General features: G+C 35.8%; 1 protein-coding gene and 1 pseudogene across 2 annotated transcripts in view; one reads left to right on the top strand and one right to left on the bottom strand.

The window, feature by feature from the left end:
* The first annotated feature begins 4,829 nt into the window (after positions 1 to 4,829).
* LOC120422357 (protein CREBRF homolog) overlaps positions 4,830 to 25,482 on the top strand; it is a 39,180-nt gene continuing 18,527 nt past the window's right edge. The window contains exon 1 of one of the 2 annotated variants that reach the window (XM_039585764.2): positions 4,830 to 5,367. The gene's annotated coding sequence lies outside the window, so the exon portion shown is untranslated. The remainder of the gene's footprint in view (positions 5,368 to 25,482) is intronic. The other variant, XM_039585760.2, reaches the window with a different exon arrangement.
* Positions 5,899 to 25,482, bottom strand: part of LOC120422375 (serine protease inhibitor 88Ea-like) — a 32,868-nt pseudogene continuing 13,284 nt past the window's right edge.

The raw sequence follows: 25,482 nt of genomic DNA on the forward strand, positions 1-25,482 counted from the left end.
CATTTTTATGCATGTTTCTAATGTGAAATTGTCTCAGGAACACGAATATGATAAAATTACTACTAGAAAAAGGGATCTAAGGGGTCCCCCGAGCAAAAATGTTCAGCCAAAAATGTCACTAAAAGTAAAAGTGTCTATTTGATATGTTAAACTGCCTTACCCAAAGCGTTCTGAGTTTCAGATGGTATTCCCAGATGTCCCCTACAAGCTGCAGGTCGAACCGAGTTGATATCTGGATGGAACACTTTTTTATTTCAGTTTGAAAATTATGCTATTTTTTTACTAAAATGCCAATAACTACCATTGGATTCAACCAATTGGGATGCTTCTCCCTGCATTTTGTTGCATTTTTTAAGCCCTTTCAGATGCATTTTAAATTTTGAAATTCAATTGAATTTTGCCTAAGTTATAGCCTTTTAAAGATTTTTGACGTTTTTGAAACTTAAAACTTTGTGTCCCGATTTGCCCCACTTACCATTGACCTAGAGAGCTCATATTTTGGCCAGATGCTAGTTTTATATGTACAAATAATCCCTTGAAAATTTCAGGCAGATTGGTAAGGTCCAAACGACGTCCCATACAAAGGGGTATGCCCTGTTCGTGGACTCGCTCTTAAATACATTGAGTTTGATCAATACGCATCAAAGATATTTTATATTTTTAATGGTGAACATGTAGGGCTAACTATTATGAAATATTCACGATCAATTTTTTATCTTTTGAATCAAAATATCTTTGCAGCCGTAAATAAAAAGTTTGTTGCTTTCTACTATTTTTTTTTAAATAGTGCGCTTCACAACTTTTTCGAAGTAAAAAAAAGCCCGAAATACAGCCCTTTTTAGATAAACTGAAGTCAGAATTATACGAAAACATGTTTATCCGAAGGTTCTAATAGCACCATCGTACAATAGTGTGACAATAAAAAATCGACATCAGGGATACCCTCTGACTCGATTTCTTAGGTAAAAGTATCTGCGTCAATTTTGAGCAAAATCGGTTAAGGTTAAGAGGTCGCTTTTTATCGTTGAAGTTTATATGGGGAAAATCGCAAAAACGTATGAGGAAAAACAACGTTTCTGTATTATTCAGCCAAGTGGCGCGTGTTTCGCCCAAAATAATGAGTACAGACCTTCAAAGTTTGGCATATTTTCGAAAAATCGGTCCCAGCAAAATCAAATGGCGTTGGGCGTCGCGAGGTGCATATCTTTTTTGCCGGGGCCGATTTTTCGAAAAAATGCCAAACTTTGAAGGTCTGTACCGAGCTCCAGGATGCTCCAAACTTCAATGTTATATATACCAAAAGATGCGCAAGGATCTGGCCTACACGCCAGTGATGTTTTTGGTAAACGCATTGGTGGCCAAAATGCCTCAAAAAGTGACATTTTTGAAAAAATCTTTTTTTACGGGTTAAATCCCATTTAAAATTGAAGGGCGGAGCGCCAGCTCCTGTTACGTCCAATCAAGCTCATATTTGGGATTTAGGCTCAGTATGCCCACCGGAACAAACCCCTGAATGCCCGCCAAAAAGTCATTTTTGTTACATCCTAATACTCAGTCGTCATGACCTAGTGGTTAGCATATGTGTTCATAACTTTCTCATTGGGAGCAGATGGGAATCGAACCCAGAACCATTCGCTTAAAAAGCGAACACCGTAATCAGTCAGCCATGGCCGGTCCCTAAGCATTTCAAATTGCATAATCTGTAAAATATTGCCAATAACCTAGTGAATAGTTCAGAGATTAAAAAAAACCTTTTGTACGATTAAACTTTAGAATTTAAAGACTTCATCGATTGAATCAGAATGTAGAAAAGAGTTCACAGAATGTTTCCTCCAAATCAAATATCAGCGTTAGTTCAATTCTAGCAGAAATAAATGCAACATTAAAATTGACAGTAAATTTTTCCAACATCAGAGATTTAAGTTTGGATGCCATTCAATTACACGAATGTTTAGGTTCGATTAGAAAACTTAACATAGAGACCGCCAAGAAAAAAAAGGAATCGACGTAACACCTTATAATGTGGCCCTCTTAAACCTTGCGGTTTCGTCAACGAATCCACAGGCGTGTATCGTTCTTTTTGCGACAAGACTCCGCCTCACGGGTTTCCTAAGTGTGAAGGTATGGCACGGGGAGAGGGCACCGAAAACCTATATTTACACTTAGAATTTTTGGCGTCCGCCTCGGGATTCGAACCGGCGACCTCTGGATTGTGAGTCCAGTGCGCGGTCCGATTGATCCACATAGGCAGACCGGCAAGGTTTTCAAGGGCATCTTCTCGTTTTCAGTTTTGCCTTCCTCACTGAGGTAAGGCTATAATCCTGCTCTGAAAAACAACTTCTGAATAAAAGCTCGAAGACCCACCTTCATGTATACATATCGACTCAGAATTGAAAACTGAACAAATGTCTGTGTGTGTGTATGTTTGTGTGTATGTGTGTGTGTATGTGTGTGTATGTATGTGACCAAAATTCTCACTGAGTTTTCTCAGCACTGACTGAACCGATTTTGATCAAACCAGTTGCATTCGACTTGGTTTAGGGTCCCATACATCGTTATTGAATTGTTTGAAGTTTTGATAAGTAGTTCAAAAGTTATGTATAAAAATGTGTTTTCACATATTTCCGGATCTCACTTTTATGCATTTAAACGATGTCCGGATCCATCTTCCAACCCATCGTTGGTTAGGTAATTAAAAGACCTTTCCAACGAGCCCAAAACATTCCAGATCTGGCAACCCTGCCTCGAGTTATGACCACTTAAGTGATATTTATGTACTTTTTTGTAGCCGGATCTCACTTAAATGTATGTAAACTATGTCCGGATCCATCATCCGACCCATCGTTGGTTAGGTAATTGAAAGACCTTTCCAACGAGCCCAAAACATTCCAGATCTGGCAGCCTTGCCTCGAGTTATGACCATTTAAGTGCTATTTATGTACTTTTTTGAAGCTGGATCTCACTTAAATGTATGTAAACTATGTCCGGATCCATCATCCGACCCATCGTTGGTTAGGTAATTGAAAGACCTTTCCAACGAGTCCAAAACATTCCAGATCTGGCAACCCTGCCTCGAGTTATGACCACTTAAGTGCTATTTATGTACTTTTTTGAAGCTGGATCTCGCTTAAATGTATGTAAACGATGTCCGGATCCATCATCCAACCCATCGTTGGTTAGGTAATCAAGAGACCTTTCCAACAAGTCCACAATATTGAAGATCTGGCAACCCTGCCTCGAATTATGACCACTTAAGAGATATTTATGTACTTTTTTGAAGCTGGATCTCGCTTAAATGTATGTAAACGATGTCCAGATCCATCATCCAACCCATCGTTGGTTAGGTAATCAAGAGACCTTTCCAACGAGTCCATAACATTGAAGATGTGGCAACCCTGTTCCGAATTATGACCACTTAGGTTATATCTGTGTACTTATTTTTCTTGATCTAAAAAAAATAGCTGAAATTTGTGTCCAATGCTACCCATTGTTGATAAAAAGTGAGGAAGGCATCAACCACATAGGTGGATTTAGTTAGTTTTTCTTTATCAAATGATTTGTAAAAGTCCAATGTGAAATAACTTAAAAAATCACACGATTCTTAAAAAAACCTTTTCATCCAAATTTTGAAAAAGAGCGAAAGAGCCGTTCAAAAGAATCAGTAAAGTCAGTTTAATCATGATTTTAAATAAAGTAACATAAATAAAATCTCTGCCATCAGCAGTCCCTGTTTATATAGCCCTGTCAATCTGTCAAACAAAAGACTACATGAACCTAGTGACGAAAAAAAAGCAACATGCACAAAGCGCCATGTACATTCGGCGAAGAAAAACGAATCATGACAAACCGCTCCCCTCAATGACAGCAGGGTGATATAGACGTTGGTGATTTCAAAAGAAGTTATGTTTGTTTTTCTCAAATAAAATTACGGAACTGATGTTTTAATGAATTTGGATGATCAAGTATCAATAAAAGCAACGTTTTCCATCGTTTGTTACCATTAGAACATCTTATTTTGCTTTTATATCAAAATGGGAATTGAAAATGGATGCTCAACATTCTAATGCGTTTTTCTCAAAACGCATGGTTTGTACATGATGCTTTTTGAAATGTTGGCGTCGATATTTCCGTTCATAACTAGCGTACGGTAAAGCTATAGCATTTTTCGCAAAGCTTTTCATTCAACACCACGATGAATCGAACGATGCAAAGCATGTTGGCACGCACACCAACGAAAACGAAAAGCTCTCCGCCATGATGATTCGAACGAACGTACGAACGGAGAACAAAGAAGGGAAGAGCAAAAAGCACGAAGCATAATTATCAACACGCGCGCGGCGGCCACGAAAGAACCCAGCATACACAAAACAACCCTGAAACAGAATTATGATGGTTTCTGAGGGGGTAATGCTCTATCGATCGGTGGTAGGTACTTTTTTATGTGCTGAAATGTTTTTTTTTTAAATTCTTTTGTTTTGAATCTTTTGTTTGATTGTGGTTACTTGATATATCTGATAATATTAAAAAAAATAGAATAGAAAATTTGGCTTTTCAAATTGAATTCAACAGTTTAATTTTGTAAACATCAGCATTTATTATTGTTTATATTTTGATTTTCTCAAACTCCACCAGAAACCATCGGCGCGCATGCGTTTGTTGAGGTGTCTGTATGAATAATTTGCACAAATAAAACCCTGCTTGTATACAAATGTGTACGGTTTCATTCACACATCCAGCGGCAGTGCGCATGTGTTGGTGAGATCGCTTGTTGTACAAGCCAGCAGCAGAATCTTTTTATATCAGAATTGTAAACATCGAGTCATTCATTTTCATACCGAAGTTTGTGCTATTCAAAGATGGCCGTGTAATGTTTGTGCTCCGCAAGTGATAGCGTGGTTAAGGGCAGAATAAAAAGTGAAATTTTAGCTCGTTGAGCATTGCTTAGTTGTTAAAAACCAAGTACAAGTGTTAATTTGTAGTGTTATAAACTAATGAGAGTGTTTTTGAAAACAATTGTTGCTGAAAAGTGTTGAAATTGAACAAATGGAATAATATTTCTTCAAACAGATTGTTGTGAAATTAAAAAAAAAACTTAAAAAAGAGAACAAAACGTTGAGTAGTGAACAAAGTGATCAAAATTGTCTCGAAAATCCTTTTTCGTCGAACGGAAGTCGCAAGCAAACGTGAACTTTGGGGAGCCATATTTGAAAATATTAAAAACAAAGGAAATCATCTGTTTTCCCTTGGTCGCGGACAAGTTCGAACGTGAAGCTCGGGAGGATGATATAATCGTGCTGATTTTTTCATCATCGTCGTCGTCGTAGTCCAACTCAAATAGTCTGCGCTTTGTGGCAGATTACCCATAGGGTAAGTGGCACAAAGTTACTAATGTATTCTGCAAATTACTAATATTTAATACAAATTCTCAAACGAAAATATATTTCAAGCAAAACAATGTAAAAGGCCCTAAGTCAAAAATGTAAACAAACCACATTTTCTCTGCAAACGATGCTTAATGTCTTAATCTATCGCAACATATCGAGAAAAGTATTAAAAGTTCGATTTTTGTATGAAAAAAATTATATTTCCCAAAAGGCCAATGTCAATCATACCTTGTTTGTTTTTAAAATTTGGATAGACCCTTTGCTGCTAAGGACCATTGTGGAAACTTGGTTGTTTTGTTTTGGAATCGTGTTAGTCCCAGGGACAAACACGATGTTGTTTGCAAACAAAAACCAAACCAACATTGGCCTTTTGCTTCAAAACTGCAATTTTAGCTGAAAATTTGAAAAATCGGGCATTTCTGATCAATTCCTTCCCCTTAAGACTTGAGTCATCAAGATTCTGTTGATGTTGATAATGCCTTTTCACCCTTGCAATCAATCAATAAATAAATAGTTCTGGTTTTGGTTCAATTTATTTTAAGTATGGAAAGGGAGTTTTCGACATTTAAAAAACAGCACGTTGAACAGCACAGCCTGCGTGGCGTTGTCGTAGATGACGAAGATGAACGGATGGTTGCAGTGAAACATGGCCGGATCCGTGGGCGTGACGATCGGAAGCTGGACGCGACCGTCGCGGACGCCGCCGTCGCGCCCTCCTCGTTGACGACGATCTTGGACTTTTGCAGCACCTCGTCGAAGCCGATCTGGGCTTTCTTCGAGAAGTCGGAGAAGTTGGCCGAGTTTTCGAACAGCTTTCCCATGCTTAGTTGGCCCAGTACGGTCTTCATGTCGACGGTCTTTTCAATAGTGTACTTGAGTTTGTCCAGTGCGTTGGTTTCGGTAGGGGGGTGGGGGTGGGGGGGGGCACGAACATCATTTCGCGGGACGCTTCGTCCTGGCCGGTGTAGAGCAGCTTCGGTATGTGGCAGCCGAGCTTCTCGTTGGCGGCATGGTTGAAGGTTCCCTCGACGTGCATGATATCGACAAAATCCTGGCGTTCGTTCGAAATGTAAAAAATCTCCTTTTTGGTCTCCTCGGGCTTGAACATGCTCTGCCACGCACTCTTGAAGTAGGCACCATTGGCGATCGGATCCTTCTCAAAGTCTATCATTTCAATCTCTTCGAAGAACTTGTCCTCCATGCACTCCTCGACTGGAATCTGCTTCCCGAAGAACAGTTTATCAACGGACACAAACTGAATCTCTTCCGCCTTGTTCTGCCCGAACCGCATCGCCAGAGCCTTCTTCCCCACATTGTAAGCCTGCCACACCACCGGTTTGTCCTCGGTCCAGTGCAGTTCCAGGTCCTTCCTCAGTGTCTGCTCGGCGTGAGACTTGGTGCCAGCTTGAAATTTGACACTACGCTGCCGATTCCTTGAAATGTTCAAATCCTCAAGGATGTTGTGGCTCTGGCCCTTGTAGTAATCATCAGCAGCTTATCCAACGACAGGTAAACTTACGGTACTGAAAATCCGCGTAGTTGGATGCATGCTGAAAGTCAATATAAACTCAATAATTTTAACCTTATCAAGTAAAATTTTATTTACTTACCTTTGCGGATGAATGAAAAGCTTAATTAAAACCTAATCAATCCTTAAAGTATCGCTAAACGAAGCACAAACATTGTTTTTAACCAAAAGGCCAAAAAGGAAAGCGAAATCTGTTTTGGTTTGGCCTTCGAGCCCAAAAACAAAAAAAAACAACAAAAACAAACTGTGATCGTGTTTGGCCTGAGGCCCAAGTGGAAAATGGAACTGCCAATGTTTACAAAGGTGCTAAAACGCAAAGGGCTGAATACGATCCCACACGGTTAAAACTATTGCTCAAGGCTTATGTTCTTTTTTCATTAATTTTATCGGAATAATTAAAAAGTTTCAACAATGTAAGTTTAAGGATACATAACTATACTATTTTTACACATAGTGTGTAATAAATTTTTGCAGTATGTTTAATTGGTTTGAAATAGGAATTAAAAAACTTATCGAAAATTTCGTTCTTGTTTTTCTCAATGTTTTGAAAAATGACAATGGCCGTTTTACATTGTTTTGCTTGATTTCCATCTGCTCTGTGTTTTGCTGTTGTGTGTGGTACAAAAACATGCGTTGTTTGTGTTTGGGTCGCCCTCGTCGTAAACATACCAACACTGCTTCGACTTGTTATTTTGTACCAGTGTGTGTGTGTTTGTGAACAGAGCACTGGCTCAGGCGATCAAAACATACCCCGAACCCTCCCTACCTTTTTCCGCCACCCTTGTGCGCGGACCCTTCTTTTGGCTCTTCTGACACACTAACCAACAAGCAACCCCTCGCGCACTTTGGCGTCCCCTCGTCGTCGTCGCCGTCGTGCTAGTTGGTGGGGGGAGCTGGGATGGGTGACGCTGGCGAGGGTTGGTTTAGCGAGGGGATGTTTTGGTTCTTTATTTATTGATTGCAGGCTCTGCTCTCCCATACAAAACTTTGTGATATTGATCATTGTTGCGCAACAGAGATGGCGGTAGTGTTTTGGAGTGTAGGAATTTGGAAAGTATTATGAGCTTTCTTGTGTACATTTTGCAGAATGTCCAATCTGCAAATAATGAAAAAAAGCTCTGACGACATTGTAAAAAAAGTAGAAAATTCACACCCATGAAATCTGCAAATTCGGAACAAACTCTCTTCAATGTTGCATATATTAAAAAATGACTTCAAACCAAGCATTTAACGTTGAAATAAATAAAGAGAATTAACAATTTACAGTCCAGACTCGATTATCCGAAGCCTCAATTAACATCAATAGTTCTATTGTTTTCTTAGGCACCAAAGAATTTTTTTAGATTAGCAATGCATATTCAAAAATCAATATCTTTGAAGTGGAATTTCTGATCGATGCGCCCTTAAGGTTAAGCCGTTGATCATTTTCGAAGAAAATTGATCATCACTGTAAAATATTCTGTATTAAATTCAATTTAACGAATTTCTTCACCAAAAGGAATCAGCATGTGCCGGTTGTTGCCTTCTTGAAGCCACTGAAAGAATTTTTGGTCTAAATCAAATGCGTTTGAAAATTTATATAATTTTGTGGTACAATCATTGACGTCCTAGTTGACAATCATTGATTAATCACGATTTCCATAACTTTGGAAGGAATGGGATAATCGTTACCAAAAGGAATCAGCATGTGTAGGGCACTATTCTAAACAACTTGTAGAAGGAATTTTGTCAAAGTGTTGAAAGCTACGCAAAATTTATATCTTTGAACGAAAAATCATGGCAATGATGGAAGTCTTTACGCTAAGCGACACGTATACTCTCAAGCTCGAAGAAAAGGAAGAATTTATATAGAAACTCCCCCTATTTCTCGAGCTTGGGAGTTTCGGTGTTAATGTTTTATTTGCTTGACATTAACGTCTCAAAAATTGATTAAAAAATTAAAAAAAACAATAAAATCGAATTTTTATTTGTGATTTTTTGCCGCTGAAAATATTTTTCAACGTTTATGTCCCCATTCGAAAAATGCCGGAACTATCGAGAGGGCACACCATGGTTTTTCAAAAACAACTTCATCTTTTGAATAGAAGCCTAATCAATTTAAAACAAATGAAAAAGCATTTTCCTGTTCTGATCATCATATTTACACGATGTATTTTTTCGAGAACATTAAGATATAAAATTTGGCAGGTTTGATCTTTGGCACCATGAAAGAAGTCTTAAGCATATTTTTTGAAGATTTTTTTTTTTCAGAATAGTCGACAGAAATCAATGGATTCGTGTACATATTCTTCAAATTTCTTTGACCAATATTTGAGTACCAATAAAAATATCCCAATCAAATTAAACAGATTTCCAGCGTTCTTCGAAATAATCCCAGAATCCAAGCTGAAAACCCCAATACGACAGAATGAAAATCCTTTCTTAGTGCAATTGGTCATGAAAATACTATTATCTAAAAACTACTTATTATCCTAAAGATTCCCACAATTATTTTCGTCTGCCATATAACACCATCACATTTTAAAAAAATTCCGAAACAATCAGACAGTTTCCAGGACCATTTCTTAAAAAAAAGTATCAATTTTGATTCAAGCAGACTTTCAGACTTTCTCCAAAACTTCTCGATACAATTGCCATGATGAAATCCGTCTAGTCAGATAATTGTTATGACGATAATCAGGGTTGTTTAAAATATAAAAATATCAGCTCTCAGCAACTATACAACTATCCCGCCTGAATATTCAGGCCCTAAATATAACTGCTCTTCTCTTCTTATTGAAACTCTCAGCGTCGAACATAGCCGAACACGTTTTCGTGTTTTCACACTCGCGATTGGCATTTTCCTTTTCTCTCTCATTCCCGCTTCCACGATCTTCCTACGGCAACAGCGTTTAACCACAAAAGCCGCCACCAAACCTATTTTTCAAAGGCAGTTTAACGGGACGTCATGCTTGGCTGGTTCCTAATCGCCATCTTGCGTTCTTTCATTGCAATTTTCGGAAAGATTGAGAGACTCAGTGGTGAGAGCGCAGAGACATTCATTTAAATAATTTTATTACAATCATAATACAACTCAGTAGTAACTTGTTTGGAGATAACAATACTAAGAAAAAAAATCACTACATTTGGAGTTTTTTTTTAAAAGGTCCAATAAACCAAATTTCCAGTTTTTGCTTTTCGGGTGTTTTTGAAACCGCCTTGAGTCAGGGGTATTAAAAAACACCCAAAAAGCAAAAACTGAAAATTTGGTTTATTGGAACTAGAGGGTGACGAGCGGAAATTCCCAGGAAAAAAAAACCCGAGAAATTAGCCATTTTGAGCCTCTTGATTCCCGGGAAATATGGTCGAGACTCCCGGGAATTTTTATGTTTATAAATAATGAGGCAAAAAAATAAAAATCATATCATTGACAAAAGAAAAGTTGAATTCCATACACAGAAAACAAACGTAATTCCATTTTAAAGTTCGATGATTTCTGATTCTTTAATTTACAAATTCAGAAAGTGTAAAATCAAACTTGTTTAACACTGGAACGCCTAACGCATGTCCAACTTACACGGACGCCCAAGCCTCCCAAAGAAGGTGGAACGGTAAGTTCAACTCGCTGGTTCTCGGGCATTACTCAACCAATCAAGATGATTCTTCTTTCCAGTGATTTGTTAGGATGTCTAAATGATTCTAGAACTTTGCAGAACTCAATTTGAACAAATCTGTAATTTTTGCGACCGAAAACTTCGTTCCACCTTTTTAAAAAAGACTGCCTCCGCGGAATTTTCGGAGAATTTTTTTTACACCCGGAAAAAAAAGTTGGAACGATGTTTTTGATCGCAAAAATTACAGATTTGATCAAATTAAGTTCTGCAAAGTTCTAGAATCATCTAGACATCCTAACAAATCACTGGAAAGAAGAATCATCTTGATTGGTTGAGTAATGCCCGAGAACCATTGAGTTGAAGTTACCGTCCTTGGGCGTTGGAATGTTAAAAATTCCAACGTTTGTAATTTATGCCACAACCACTAAGTTGGTGAGCCCAAATTTTTCCTTCATAAAAAACTAGCAGTCACAGCCCAGAAATTAAAAACCAAGGTAGTTAACCTTCGGGAAGTCGCGTGTTTTCGCCTTTCTTACAGGTGCCCTTACAAACTATGTACAAAGTACACGTACGCGACTGCCGGTGGGTTAAAATAAATAGACTTCTTTCCTGCAAGGTTATTTCAAAATTTGAAGGCGTGCAATTTTTATTTTCTAAAAGGCACCAAAAATCAATTATTATTTAAGTAAAACTTTTTTTTTAATGTTTAAGAAAGCCTACTGTAAATAATCAGATCAGTTTATCTTGTAACTGTAATAGTAGTTTATTGCATGCAACAAGTTTCAAAAAGTGGATTTTTTCAGCACGAGTCGTACATTTCTCCAACGAGGTTCATCGAGTTGGATAAATACGACGAGTGCTGAAAAAATCAAGTTTTGCAACGAGTTCCATACAACATTTTGCAATTTCGAAAAACACCCATTGAGTGAAATTTTAAATCAAATTTTCATTAATATTGCCAATAAACCGTTTAGATAAAAAAAATGATGACAAGTGTTACTTTTCGAAACAAGTGTTGAAAAATTCAACTTTTCAGCACCCATTCAGTGCTGAAAAGTAGAACTTTTCAGCATTTATTTTGAAAAGTTTTGCTATTCGATTCTGTTATTTTTGGTACAGAAAAATAGGCTATTTCGTCGTTCAAGAATGACAGGAAAAGTAAGTAGTTTCACGACGGAATTGCAAAAATATTATTTTGCTGCTAATTAACAGTTGAGAACGAAAAAACAACCTTCAAATGTTGCTAAGGATTCTTATAGCAAAAATCTCGATCTTGCAAATTGATATTTAAACTATTGTTAAAAAAATCTAATTAAAATGTTGATAACGACACACTAAAAAAATTTAAACTCAGGAAAAATTATTGAACTTTTACCAGCAGATTAAGAAAGCTTTATCAACAAGTAGACCGTATTCCACAAGGTACCTTATTGAAATTTTGAAATTCAACTTACATTGTGCTGAATAACTATGATTTAATGATGACAGTTGTTATTTGTCAATGTTTGTAAGTTCTTTTAGATTATGTCAAAAAATCAATGATTTTGCAAAAAAAATACTCCCGGATCCAATGTAATTCAACTCTCGATTCCCGAGAAATGCAAAATCTCGAGAATCGTCACCCTCTAATTGGACCTTTTTTTTAGTGTTACTTTTCGAAACAAGTGTTGAAAAATTCAACTTTTCAGCACCCATTCAGTGCTGAAAAGTAGAACTTTTCAGCATTTATTTTGAAAAGTTTTGCTATTCGATTCTGTTATTTTTGGTACAGAAAAATAGGCTATTTCGTCGTTCAAGAATGACAGGAAAAGTAAGTAGTTTCACGACGGAATTGCAAAAATATTATTTTGCTGCTAATTAACAGTTGAGAACGAAAAAAACAACCTTCAAATGTTGCTAAGGATTCTTATAGCAAAAATCTCGATCTTGCAAATTGATATTTAAACTATTGTTAAAAAAAATCTAATTAAAATGTTGATAACGACACACTAAAATAATTTAAACTCAGGAAAAATTATTGAACTTTTACCAGCAGATTAAGAAAGCTTTATCAACAAGTAGACCGTATTCCACAAGGTACCTTATTGAAATTTTGAAATTTAACTTACATTGTGCTGAATAACTATGATTTAATGATGACAGTTGTTATTTGTCAATGTTTGTAAGTTCTTTTAGATTATGTCAAAAAATCAATGATTTTGCAAAAAAAATACTCCCGGGTCCAATGTAATTCAACTCTCGATTCCCGAGAAATGCAAAATCTCGAGAATCGTCACCCTCTAATTGGACCTTTTTTTTTTTAAAAAAAAAACTCCATAAATCTTCAGTTTTGGTCTTGAAATCGGACAGTTATTTGCTGAGATAAAAAGCAATGCAAAAAAAAATGAAATTCAGAAAAGCTATGTTTTCTAGGTAAATGTTGCTAATTATCATTCATTTTTTCAACAAACGATATTGCGACAAAGGGAAAAAAATGTGAAATTTTACAATACATATGCTTGTATGTATGAGAACCCCCGACTTGGCAGGACTTGGCCAGACCATATTAAAAATTGTAAAATTTTACAATATCTCGATTAAAAAAATCGATGCGATTCAGATTTATGTTATCCAGAAACATTATCTGAATGTTAAATTTCCAACAATGCAAAAGTCACGCTAAGATTCACGCCCCACAAACCGATTAGAAGCGCAGGCGCATGTTTTGATTGTACTCAAAACATTGCATTTTGCAAGGAGGGTAGTCGTGTGGGTGTGGGTGGAAGGACGCCAAGACGTTTCGAGCGGGGAAAGACTTCCCCCCTTCCGGAAAGCGACGATTATTTTGTGATTCACATCAGACGTTTCGCGTCCCCGATGGAAACACTTTGGACACGTCGCAAGTCTCGCGATTTGCGCTGATGGTGGCGCCAATCCAATTGATACGTTCAAAGTGTGTTTTAATTAAACTGTTGATAAGACACCAACCGAGAAGCGTCGTTTTTTTTATATTGTTATATTGAATGGTTTGAGACGTTCAAAGTTGAACGATGTGTGAGTTTGCAATATCAGTTTCCCTCTGTTGTGTTCCAGTTTTTATTTTTGCAACACGTCAGACCTGTTTTAAGGCTTGTCAATGTAGAGGTTTCTGCTCTCAAAATGTGTTTCGTTTGTGAGAGTTCCATTTTCGAACCATTTCCGACACATGTTTTCTCGATTATTTCTCGATTTCAGTCCGCGAATGGTTCGATTCTTCTTGGAGGGTCAAATTATTCTTTCTTATTCTTGTGAATAATTGGGGTAAAATATAACCAAAGGGGGAAGATGAAAATCTAGGTTGGTAGGGCAAACAGGTTCGGAAATCTACAAGTAGAGGAATTTCACCCCTCGCTATTTATCCAATAGGAGTTTTTCCTTCAATGTTATGTTCTATTTTGGAGTTAGGGGAGCGCGTTACTGAACACTGACGTAACCTGGAGGAAGGTAGCAAGTTGAATAAGGGAATTTTAATGGGAAGGGTGATATTATTTTTTTCTTTAAAATAGGTAGAGATGTCAAGCACGATGGGAAGGAAGGACGTTGAACTCTGCTGAACTGGTTAATTGTTATCATTGAATAGCTGAACTCACGGTCTTTTTCAATTCAATTGTGAAGACCACGTGTTTTTTTTTGTTTTATGAAGGGTTACTTTAAATTATTGAAGCAGTAGTGTTATATAACACACATATTTTTTTGAATGGTAAGCTGAATTGAAACTTATTTAGTTATTTTATTCAAAATTTAATAAAAATCCAATATTTCAAAATTTTTAAGAAATTAAGTAATATTGACCAAAAATTTCTTAAGTTTGAAGTCATTTTACTGTAAACTGGTATCTCTACCAAATTTGAAAAAAAAATCAAGCTATTTCATTATTTGAGCAAACTATCAACGATTAAAAATTAAAATCTGATGGTACCACAATATCTAAAGCCTCAATTATCTAATTTAAAAAAAATCTTTGTAGCCTTTATGATGAACACGGGACCCAGCATTTTAGTTGATTTATCGTGGCACCTGATTTTGCGCCTACAATCGTGAAGTGCTTATTTTTGAATATTTTAACCCACGGCGTGTTTTCTAGAACAAACTTTTCAGGAAAAAATAGTCATCGCTACTTTCAAATGTGTCTTATAGGAAATTTTCTCAGCTTTCCAATGCTTCTAAGAGCGAAATGTTTCATCGGGAAGTTTCTGAGATATCTCTATTTTAAGTTTTTTGATTTTAAATTTCATATTATTTATTAGAAACTTTATACTAACTGTTCAGAATACTTATCAAATTATGTGTTTCATTTGTCATTTACTCATCAAAATGTGCAAAATAAGACAAGAAACAACTTTGTAGAAGGTCGCAAACCGCTAAACATTTTGAAAATTATGTTTTGTCTGAGTTTTTGAATATATGGGATTTATTCAGAAATTTAAATCATAAAACAGTGTAAAAATATATTTTTTACCAAGAATTATTAGATTATTACATATTTTTGGTGTACAAATATCACGTGTCTGCTCTAATTTAGCTTGTTCAACCGAAACTTTGGCAGGTTTGTGATTGTGAATGGTATTATTGAATTTTAATGAATAAATTTGATATTTTCTTTAACAAACATTAACCAGGAACATAAATACAAATATGATTTAAAATCGAAAATGTACTACATATAACTGTTGCAAGCTTCAAAAGTCATATTTTCATGAGTTTAAAATAAATATAAAATTTTATATAATGTTTACTTTTGAAAATGCACTTAAAAAGTAGCAATAAAACTCGAGTCTTCCAATTCAGAATGCTGAAAACACCGTCACAAACTTTTTTTTTGTTCGAACAATATTATTTATCATTTCAACAAAAAAAATTCAAACAGAAACTTCCTTTCCAAACTATTTGAACAAAAATCAGGAAATAAAACATTTTTTAAAAAGATGAGATTGAAGATGAGAGTCTTATAATCTTCTAAAATATTGCTAATTCCTTGATTATTTAATACAAAAAAACTAAAACAATTATTTTATACAGATGGAAAGTATTTCTCCTAAAGCTTGCAACAGTAGTTTGCAGTTCAATTTCGAGTATTAAACATTAACATGTTTTGTATCCATGCAACTGGTTAATGTTTGATTGAGGAAATATGATATTAATTCATAAAAATCTTGAAAAACCTCATCAATCTCAAACCTGAAAAAAATCGGTTGTATCAGCTAATTCCAAGCTGGATCAGAGCAGACCGGTGTTATTTGTACACAACAATTATGTAATAATCTAGTTGTTCTTGTAAAAATAATATTTTAATGCGGTTTAATGATTTTAATTTCTGAATAAATCCCACATATTCATAACATCGGTAAAAACTTCATTTTCAAAATGTTTAGCGGTTTGCAGCCTTCTACAAAGTAGTTTCTTGTCTTATTTTGCACATTTTTATGAGTAAATGACACATGAAACACATCATTTGACAAGTTTCCTGGACTGTTATTTAAAAGATACCAATAAATGATTAAGGATTTTAAAACAAAAAACTTAAAATATAGATATCTCAGAAATTTCCCGATGAAATATTTCGCTCTTAGAAGCATTGGAAAGCTGAGAAAATTTCCTATAAGACACATTTAATAGTAGCGATGACTATTTTTTCTCCTTAAGGTTGCCCAGAAAACACGCCGTGAACCAGCAATTTTAGCAAAAAAAAGAACGGACAAACATCATTTTTGTCAATTGTTGTAGGTCTGTGTAATTGAACTTCGGATATCGATCTATTTTTTATAGATTGTTTAGGACTCCTAATTAGACCAAAGATTGCAATGTTGAATTATGTTATAAAAATAACTATATCAAACAGAACCATACATTTTATCCAATCCCAGTCTGATATCAAAGATTCTCATTAATTCTCTGACACTTAAAAATATTCCACGTGCCAGAGTAATCTTGTAACGCAGGTTCCAATCTAAGCCTAAGAAGAAGCAGCAAAAAAACATACTTCCTCTGTAGTCAGACACGGTGCACGTGTCCGGGCGTTGTTTGCGGGCACCGGAATTCAAATCGTCGACGCGAATTGCAACGTGCTCATAATACGCAAACAGTCACTCTCAGCGGCTCTGGAAGATCAACATTTTCCGTAGAGTACACTACACTACGATGGCAGGTTAGTCTGTAGTATCGTGATAAAACGACACTTATAGTTGGTCATTCGAAGGTTTTAGTTGTTTTTGTGACATCAAAATTATTATAGAAGAAAACTTGATATGAATGAATTTTCCCTGAGTTTTTTTTTTCAATATTCCATAAATGATCTACTCAACGAAATGTTTAAACCGGTATAAAATTCAGGGTAACAAGCAAGAAAAAGCTTTGAACGAGCCCCCAGCTTCACAAATATGCAAATCGTTCACCCAAGGCATTTGTATTTCAGAGGCACAACACACCTATCTGGTTCGCTGTCCTTGACTATTGGTGTCTGTCTGACTGTAAAGAAGCTTAGTGACATGTTGTAGTATATGTTTAAAAACCCGTTCCAAATAGTGGTCGGTGGTCCACTATCGCAGAATAACAAAAACAACTGTTACCACTACCGTTACACACCACACGATAACACATCTCAGTCGGCAAAACAACAACAAAATTGCCACGCGCCCGGATGACGTCACTGCTGAGAACGGGGGATTCTACAGGCAATGCAAATAAAAACATGCCGAACGACGTACATTTCAAGTCGCTAGACAGCAAAACAACCCCTTTCCATATGGTACAAGCTGGGGAAGGGGGGGAGGATCGAGTTGTTTCAATTCTGACATTTGCGGGGGCTGGGTGAGTGTTGTTTGCTAAACGATTGCCAGTGGAAAACAACAACTTTTTCTCCTTCTTCTTCTTTTTGTGTTCCACCCGAGAACTTGTAGAGGTTCGATGAGGTGTGCCCCTTGTGGTAAACGATAAGCCGAGAAAGTGAATGGCAACCTTTCACCAGCGAAATCTGTTGTGGAATTTCGTGGAATTCGATTCCCGTTATACGATTTCGGGAACTGACGACGTTATGGTGGAAAACACTTTCAAGAAACTAGTTTTACGTGACAATCCTTGATTACTCTGAAGGTATTGAAAGTTTAAAGATATATCGAGGATCCTTCTGGTGCTAGCTTCTATCTTTAGGCTGGGCCAGACAATGACAAATGGCCCAGGAATAGTAGCGTGAGGTCTAGGCTAATACCCGGGACTGAGATATACTTTATTAGCATAATCCAAGTTTGAAAACGGATAGGGTGGCCACCAGATTTCGATTTTCAATTTCCCGGTTTTCTTCCGAGACTAGAAGGATATTTCTGGAATGTTTATAAATCAAATTACAATGTTTTTTAGGCTAACGTTAGTATCAACATACTTTTTGAACGCATACATTTGGTTCAAAGTTTAAATTCCTCAAGAAAGCTTTCAAATATCTTGAATACAAAGTAAAGTTTCCAATCCATACCTCTAATTTTACTAATGATTGGGATTTTGTATCATCATGCTCTACAGATTTTACAAACTCAAAATAAAATTAAAATCGTTTTTGTTCTTTAGAATAACATAAATAATTACTAGAAAGCAGGAAATGGCATTCACAGTGTATTAATTTTGTAGAAAAATTTTGCACAGCTACACTGTTATCAACATTAATGCAAATGCTCGTAATTTTTTCTTTGAAAAAAGGTTTTGTGAATTCAAGAAGAACAATTCTTCCAAAATTATCAATTTCTGTGAATATTTTTTTTTTGGCTGAAATTATGTGAGTACTTTCTTTTTAGCGAAAAAATCCTTTTGCATCATTAGTCCAAACAAAAATTTATACACTTTGGCAGCAGTGCAGTGTTCCATACAAATGAGAATACAAAGAGACGACTTTTAATTCCGCTATATATTTTTAATATCTTGACGGATACGTATTTCGTCTACTATTTGCAGACTTCATCAGTGATCTGCTCTCGACTCCATACAAATGTAAAAAAATCGGTACCTTGAAACGTTTTTGCCTTCCTCACCTTACTGAGGAAATGTTATAAAATCACTTGAAAATTAAACATCTTAATTTGATGCCCTAGACCCACCATTACGTATACATTTCGACTCAGAATCAAATTCTAAGCAAATGTCTGTGCGTGTGTAGGGATGTTGAGAAAAATTCGTAAAAAATGACCGTGCTTTTCAACAACACATAATTTTCAACATGAACTCAATTTTTGTGTTGATGTAGTAACCACCTAAAAGTGATTGCCTGTATTAATAGTGACTTTTTTGTAGTAGAATTCTAAAAATATTGTATTTTTAAAATATCTGAAAATTTTACATAAATTTCAAACGACATGATTAAAAAAAAAGCTTTACTTAATCCACCCTTAGGTGGTTGTTGCCTTCCTCACATTTAGAGGGTAATGCATACCATCAGATTGGGTAGTGAAATCTTCATAATTCAAGGCACTTGCTTATAACTTTTGATAGGGTTGTCAGAACTGCAATCTACGGAACTCGTTGGAAAGGTCTTTTGATTACCTATCCAACGACAGGTCGCATTATAAATCCGAACAACGTTTCCATCGAAATATATGAGATCCGGCTTTTAAAAAGTTCAAAAATAACACTTAAGTGCGCATAACTTTTGATAGGGTTGTCAGATCTTCAATCTTTTGAACTCGTTGGAAAGGTCTTTCAATCACCTATCCATCGACAGGTTGCATTAAAGTTCCGGACAACGTTTTCATCGAAATATGTGAGATCCGGCCTCTTAAAAGTGCATAAATAACACTTAAGTACGCATAACTTTTGATAGGGTTGTCAGATCTTAAATTTTTTGAACTCGTTGCAAAGGTTTTTTGATCACCTATCCATCGACAAATAGATCCGGACAACGTTTACATCGAAATATATGAGATCCGGCCTCTAAAAAGTGCACTTAAATGCGCATAACTTTTGATAGGGTTGTCAGATCTTCAAACTTTTTTATCTATATCCCACCACACACACAGACATTTGCTCAGAATGTGATTTTGAGTCGATAAGTATACATGAAGGTGGGTTTAGGAGGTCAAATTAAGAATTTCGTTTTTTCGAGTGATTTTGTAGCCTTTCCTCAGTAAGGTGAAGAAGGCAAAAACTTTGCAAAAAAGATTTTTTTCCAATGATTTAATAAAGTACATACTAAATCATCCAGACTTTTAAAATCATACATAAGTACTCAAAAAAAAAAAGCAATTGGCCTTAACTTAAAATAATATTTACAACATATTTTTAAACTTCATGGTATTATAATTTTTAAGTTGAAATATACGGTCCAGACTCGATTGTCCGAAGTTTCGATTATCCGAAGTTCTATAACCAGAAGGTTTGTATAGGACTTCGGTTAATCGAATCAGGTCCAAAAACAAATCATTTTTTTTTATTTACTTTCAACATCAAATTCGAGTTCCCCATTTTAGTCAAATTTGAATATGGGTCATTCCAGGTCAACTGAGTACACTTTTGGACTCGACCTTCACCGATTTGGACCAAACTTGGAGGGAACGTTTATCTATCGATAGTTAACAGACATCCCAAGTTTGGTGCTGATTGGACCATCCCTCTATTTTTGGCACCGCCCTCTTTTTTGGCGATTTTCTAAAAAACTTTTTTTCTTTTAATCATAACTTTGCAACTATTTGAGCAAAAGACTTTCTACAGATTGCATTTTATAGAAAATTGTCCAAGGAATTCGATATAAATAAAATTTTAACCCTTAAATGCCCACTAATATTATATTTTATCGTTTTAAGTATAAAAATTCAGTTTTGACCAATTGCTTATATTTTTATTTGTTTTATTTTATCACCATCGTGTTTCCCGGACAATTTTACATAATAATCAATGTAGACTTCAAACTAAAATGAACTATTGACGAGATACAGCGATTTTACTGAAAAAAGTTTGATTTTGCGCAGCACTCGGAAGTTCATGGTGTACTTTTCAACAAAAAGGAATGAATCTCGCAAAATTCGGTTTTTATATGCGAGAAGCTTATTTCGGATTTGAATTCATAGGACAGAGTGCAGTGCAAAATCAAACTTTTTTCAGTAAAATCGCTGTATCTCGCCAATAGTTCATTTTAGTTTGATGTCTATATTAATCATTATGTGAAATTGTCCGAGGAACACGATGGCGATAAAATAAAAAAAAATAAAAATATAATCAATTGGTCAAAACTGAATTTTTATACTTAAAACGTTAAAATATAATGTTAGTGGGCATTTAAGGGTTAAAATTTTATTTTTATCGAATTCCTTGGCCAATTTTCTATAAAATGCAACCTGTAGAAAGTCTTTTGCTCAAATAGTTGCAAAGTTATGATTAAAAGAAAAAAAAGTTTTTTAGAAAATCGCCAAAAAAGAGGGCGGTGCCAAAAATAGAGGGATGGTCCAATCAGCACCAAACTTGGGATTTCTGTTAACTATCGATAGATAAACGTTCCCTCCAAGTTTGGTCCAAATCGGTGAAGGTCGAGTCCAAAAGTGTACTCAGTTGACCTGGAATGACCCATATATAATTGCCTTCTAAATAAAAATTTTTTTTTTCAATTTTTCCGCACCGCCATTTTGGCCGCCATCTTGGATTCAAAAATTCTAAATCATTTTAGAGTAGTTTATGGGACATAATTAAGCTCGACAAACAAAAATTAGAAAACGACTCTTTTGTGATTCGATTATCCGAAGATTCGTTTACCCGAAGATTCGTTTAACCGTTTAACCGAAGATTCGATTATCCGAAGTGAAATTTTTCCGAGGCATTCGAATAATCGAGCCTGGACTGTGTTGGATTCGGAGGCATGATTTTTCTTTTAGAAAATTATTGTTTTTGTTACATAATATATTTTGAAGGAGCTATAATTTAAAAGAAAATAAATTCAAATTTTGACAAATTTATTCAAATAAATGTTTTGCCTTAATGGCCAAATAATAGCATACTGTTTCACTGTTTGATAAATGTTAAATTCCCGAATTGCAAGGTAGATCCGAACATAAATTTAATCAAAATATCTTAAATCCGGTTTCAAAAAAGTGTATAACTAACATTGAAGTGCTCATAACATTTGATAGGGTTGTCATCTATATAATCTTTGTGCTGCCCTGATCACATAAATGTCCCATATGCATTTTCATCACTTTTGAGTTATTGATGCAACTTGGTTCAAAATTGTGTGCACTTTCAGAAAAGCCCTAAAACATCCAGTTTTTTATTCTAGAAATCAGGAGGAAATCCAGTTTTTCGCGAAAATTTAACACGTAGCCTTATGTTCAGGACAAACTTGAATTGCGTTTTTCTCAGCCGGCTGTTTTTGCATATGAGACATTTATGCGTTCAAATATAAAAATTATGAATTAACTAATATCAATTTATTAAACACCTTCCAGTGGAGGACAAATTGGGGGGTGAGACGATAAAAATCATGAAAAATCAAAAGGTTTTTTTTTGTGCTCTCTAAGAACAGACATGTCATCACGCCTTGAGTATTCTTTATGAAAAATGATCATTCAAAAGTTTAAGATTCCCACATCAAGGACAAAATGAGAACCTCCAACAAGGAAAATTTCCTTGATGTGAAAACCACTAGCAACTAAAAATAGCCCACCACAAATGATCCTGCCGGCAGCCACAAGGACATCGCCATGTAAAAGGGCAAGCTGCTATCTTCATCGTTTCCTCTTTCACGCTGAATAACGAGTAAGCGATAGACTATCCAAACAAAACCCTCGAACAAATAGTTCGCCCACAGTCCATTTTTGCGTAATTCCTACGCAACCAGAGGAAAATCGTCAACAAAGGGAAAAAACTTCGTGTCGAGACCTTTGGGGTTTCACGCCGTTCCACGTGTCGGAAAAACATCCTTGAACCAAGCCAACGTCAACACCGTTGTAACCCACTCACCCAGCCTGGGTTTCGTCCTTTTTTCCCAGTATCAAACCAACAATCTGACGGTGACGCCCACGCGCCCAGCAAATTTGAGAAGAACCGTGACTACGCGTGCCATTTGTCGACGTCAATTGCGGTGATAAACAGCAGGATTGGGGTGAGTTGGCAGGTGTTACACGAATTTCACCAAAAAAAATTACCAAGGTTACGAATAAAGTTTGTAAAACTTGAGTTGCAAATGTTTGAGATAAATGAAATTTCACAAATTTTTAAAATATCTTCAACAAATATTATACCTGCAATTTCCCCATGTAACACGAAAAATACACAATTTCCTGTGCAAATACTGTTTTCATTCGGAAGGCTTATGATTGATGTCTATCGAAGCCTATCATGCGCGTATAATTGATTGCCGATGAACGATATTGCACACAATGTTGGGCCCCAACTGCGTAAGCAAATTTGAGCAAACCCAGCTAAAAGTGGTCAATCACTGACCATGAACTTCGGCGCGGTCTTCAACGGCCAACCAGGACAATGTCGCAACCGCATTCGAACCCAACGTGGTTCCACAGTGTCTGAGCAGAACTTGCTGTGGGAATCGAAGTTCGAGGCAAAAATAGAACTAACTTTTCTTCAAATCAGCGTTAAGCAAAAAGCCTCAAATTTCAGTGTGGTGCAATAAAAAACGGGCAACTGGAAACTCCGCGTTCTGAGTTGGGACCCCCGTGTGCTGTATAAAGTGCTGATTGGAATACGAGCTTGCGAGGGACCATAACTGTTCTATTGATTTAATTGAGGTTATGCTCCTGCTGACATTGCGACACGGCGGCTTATTGCGCGTCGAATGGTTTGTTTCAATGTTGCAATTTTGCAATAAGATTATTTTTGAATTATTGAATTTGACGCACTCACATTGTACTCAAAGGTTGTTTGGTAAAAATATATTCTTACATATTTACAGCGAAGACGGAAGACTATTTTTGAAATTCTAGGGATTCCCTGGTTCTCGTGATATTTTAAAATGATCTTAGAATCCATTTTCTAATACAATTGTTAAATTAATAAATCGATAAATCAAAGAGTTAGATGATTACCATAATCTAAACTATAATCTGAATAGGCACAGCAGTTTTTAGAATTGGAAATTTGTATGTTCTTTATTGTGCTTTTGATTTAATTTGGATTAATTTGGATTTACTCATTTTAAGCATGATTGAACCAGCAAACATATCAGGATTTTTTAAATGAAATTTCAACGTACAGAATTCTAACATTTCAATTAAGGAACTGGTGAATATTCATCAGTTCCAGTTTTAATGGTACCACAGAGTAACCCAGAGGGAGCACTGGCATTTAATTTATGGTTGCGTTACGCGGTACATCGTAGTACATCACCCCTTCAGACACACTTTTGATTATCGTGGGCCTCGGAGTAAACTGACGTTCGGGGCGTTACCAAGAGCGTTACATTTTTTCATAGCGATCTAGTAGACCCGGTGCGACTGTGAGTTGTCAACATTTTGCAAATTCCCAAAATCAACAAATCGTCATTTAGAAAGAAATGCAGAAAAAAGTGCTGGCATTTTGGACGAATTTCCTGTGCCGGTTCACCGACCACATTTGGTCGTAATTTTGCATTATGGGCAAATGCTAGTGTTGAATTGATAATTTTTCCGGCATTGTTTTGCAGATGTCTACAAGAGGACAACAAAGACATGAATTTGAGCTTGGCACAATTATATTTACTATGTTAAACATGTTTTTTTTTTTCATTTTCATGCTGAGATAATCATTTTTATCCATGTCTGCATCGATGCTCTGACTTCCCTCATTATGCGTGAATAGAAAAAAAGTCGTTTTTGGAACAGATGACTAACCCCAACTATGATTTTATTTTCTGAAGAAAAAATGTTTTATAATTTACGGATATTGTATTCGTCATGTCAGTTGAAGTCTTTAGAAAATGCCTCGTGTGCATATGGAGGAAGCAACTCTGCAGGTTCATTAAATTTCTCTGGCGTTCTGTTTTCTGTTCTATTCTGTGGAAATCGGAACTCATCTGTGAATTTGGGAACAAACCCCGACAGCATGCTCATGTTTCATAGCCAATTCAAAGTATCTAGTTCTTCAAAAAAGTGGAGACAAAAACAAAAACTCCTGCTGCCAAAGTTTTATAAAATTTGACAGACAATATTTTTTAAGAAATAACTCAGAAGAACAAACAAATCTTTCAACCAACGCTATTCAAAGCTCATCACTTTTTCAAAACTGTCAAAGCAAAAAAAAAACGTAGGAAAATCCTGAGTTTACTATGATGAAAAAAAAATCTTCGCTGGTCTTGTAACGCTCAAAACATAACGCTGTGAGCTGCTATGATTCCAAAGGGTAAACTCGTAACGGAGCCACATATTTCAATGACTTTTCTTCGGACTGTGCTCTCTGGGTTACTCTGTGATGGTACTTTGTAGACATTCAAGGCTTATAAATACCTCGAAAATGACATTTGAGAAGGACGTTAGTTTTTTTTATATTTATGTATTTCGTAATTTAAAAATTATTGTGTCTCGATGCCGTTGCTTCACATCAAAAAGTGGTCAAAGACAAATTTGTAAGAAATTGGACGAGCTTTCTTAGAAAAATACACTAAAAAAATACACGCCGTTATGACATTTTTCGATTTTCAAGTTTAATAGTTAACTTTGAAGGCGATGTCACGATTTTTTATCGTTTAAAATTTTTGAGAAAATAGCCTAAGATGTTACAAAAAGACTCAGGAAAAAAGCAGGATGTTATGTCTCTGAAGTCTAATCTTTATGCAGATACAGCGTTTTCAAAAATAATAATATTGAAAAACAGGAGTTTTGATGGTTTTCGTTTATTCGGTCCCGTGTGCATGACGAAGGCCGATTTTCAAAAAGTTCATTTAACGATAAAATTATTTTTGTGTTTTCATATGAGCAGTATATAATTTTCCATACAAATTTTGCCGCTGTCCATAACAAAATGATGTATAAAATTCAAAAATCTGTATCTTTTGAAGGATTTT

The sequence above is a fragment of the Culex pipiens genome, chromosome 3 (genome assembly GCF_016801865.2).
Source record: "Culex pipiens pallens isolate TS chromosome 3, TS_CPP_V2, whole genome shotgun sequence".
Lineage (NCBI taxonomy): Eukaryota > Metazoa > Arthropoda > Insecta > Diptera > Culicidae > Culex > Culex pipiens.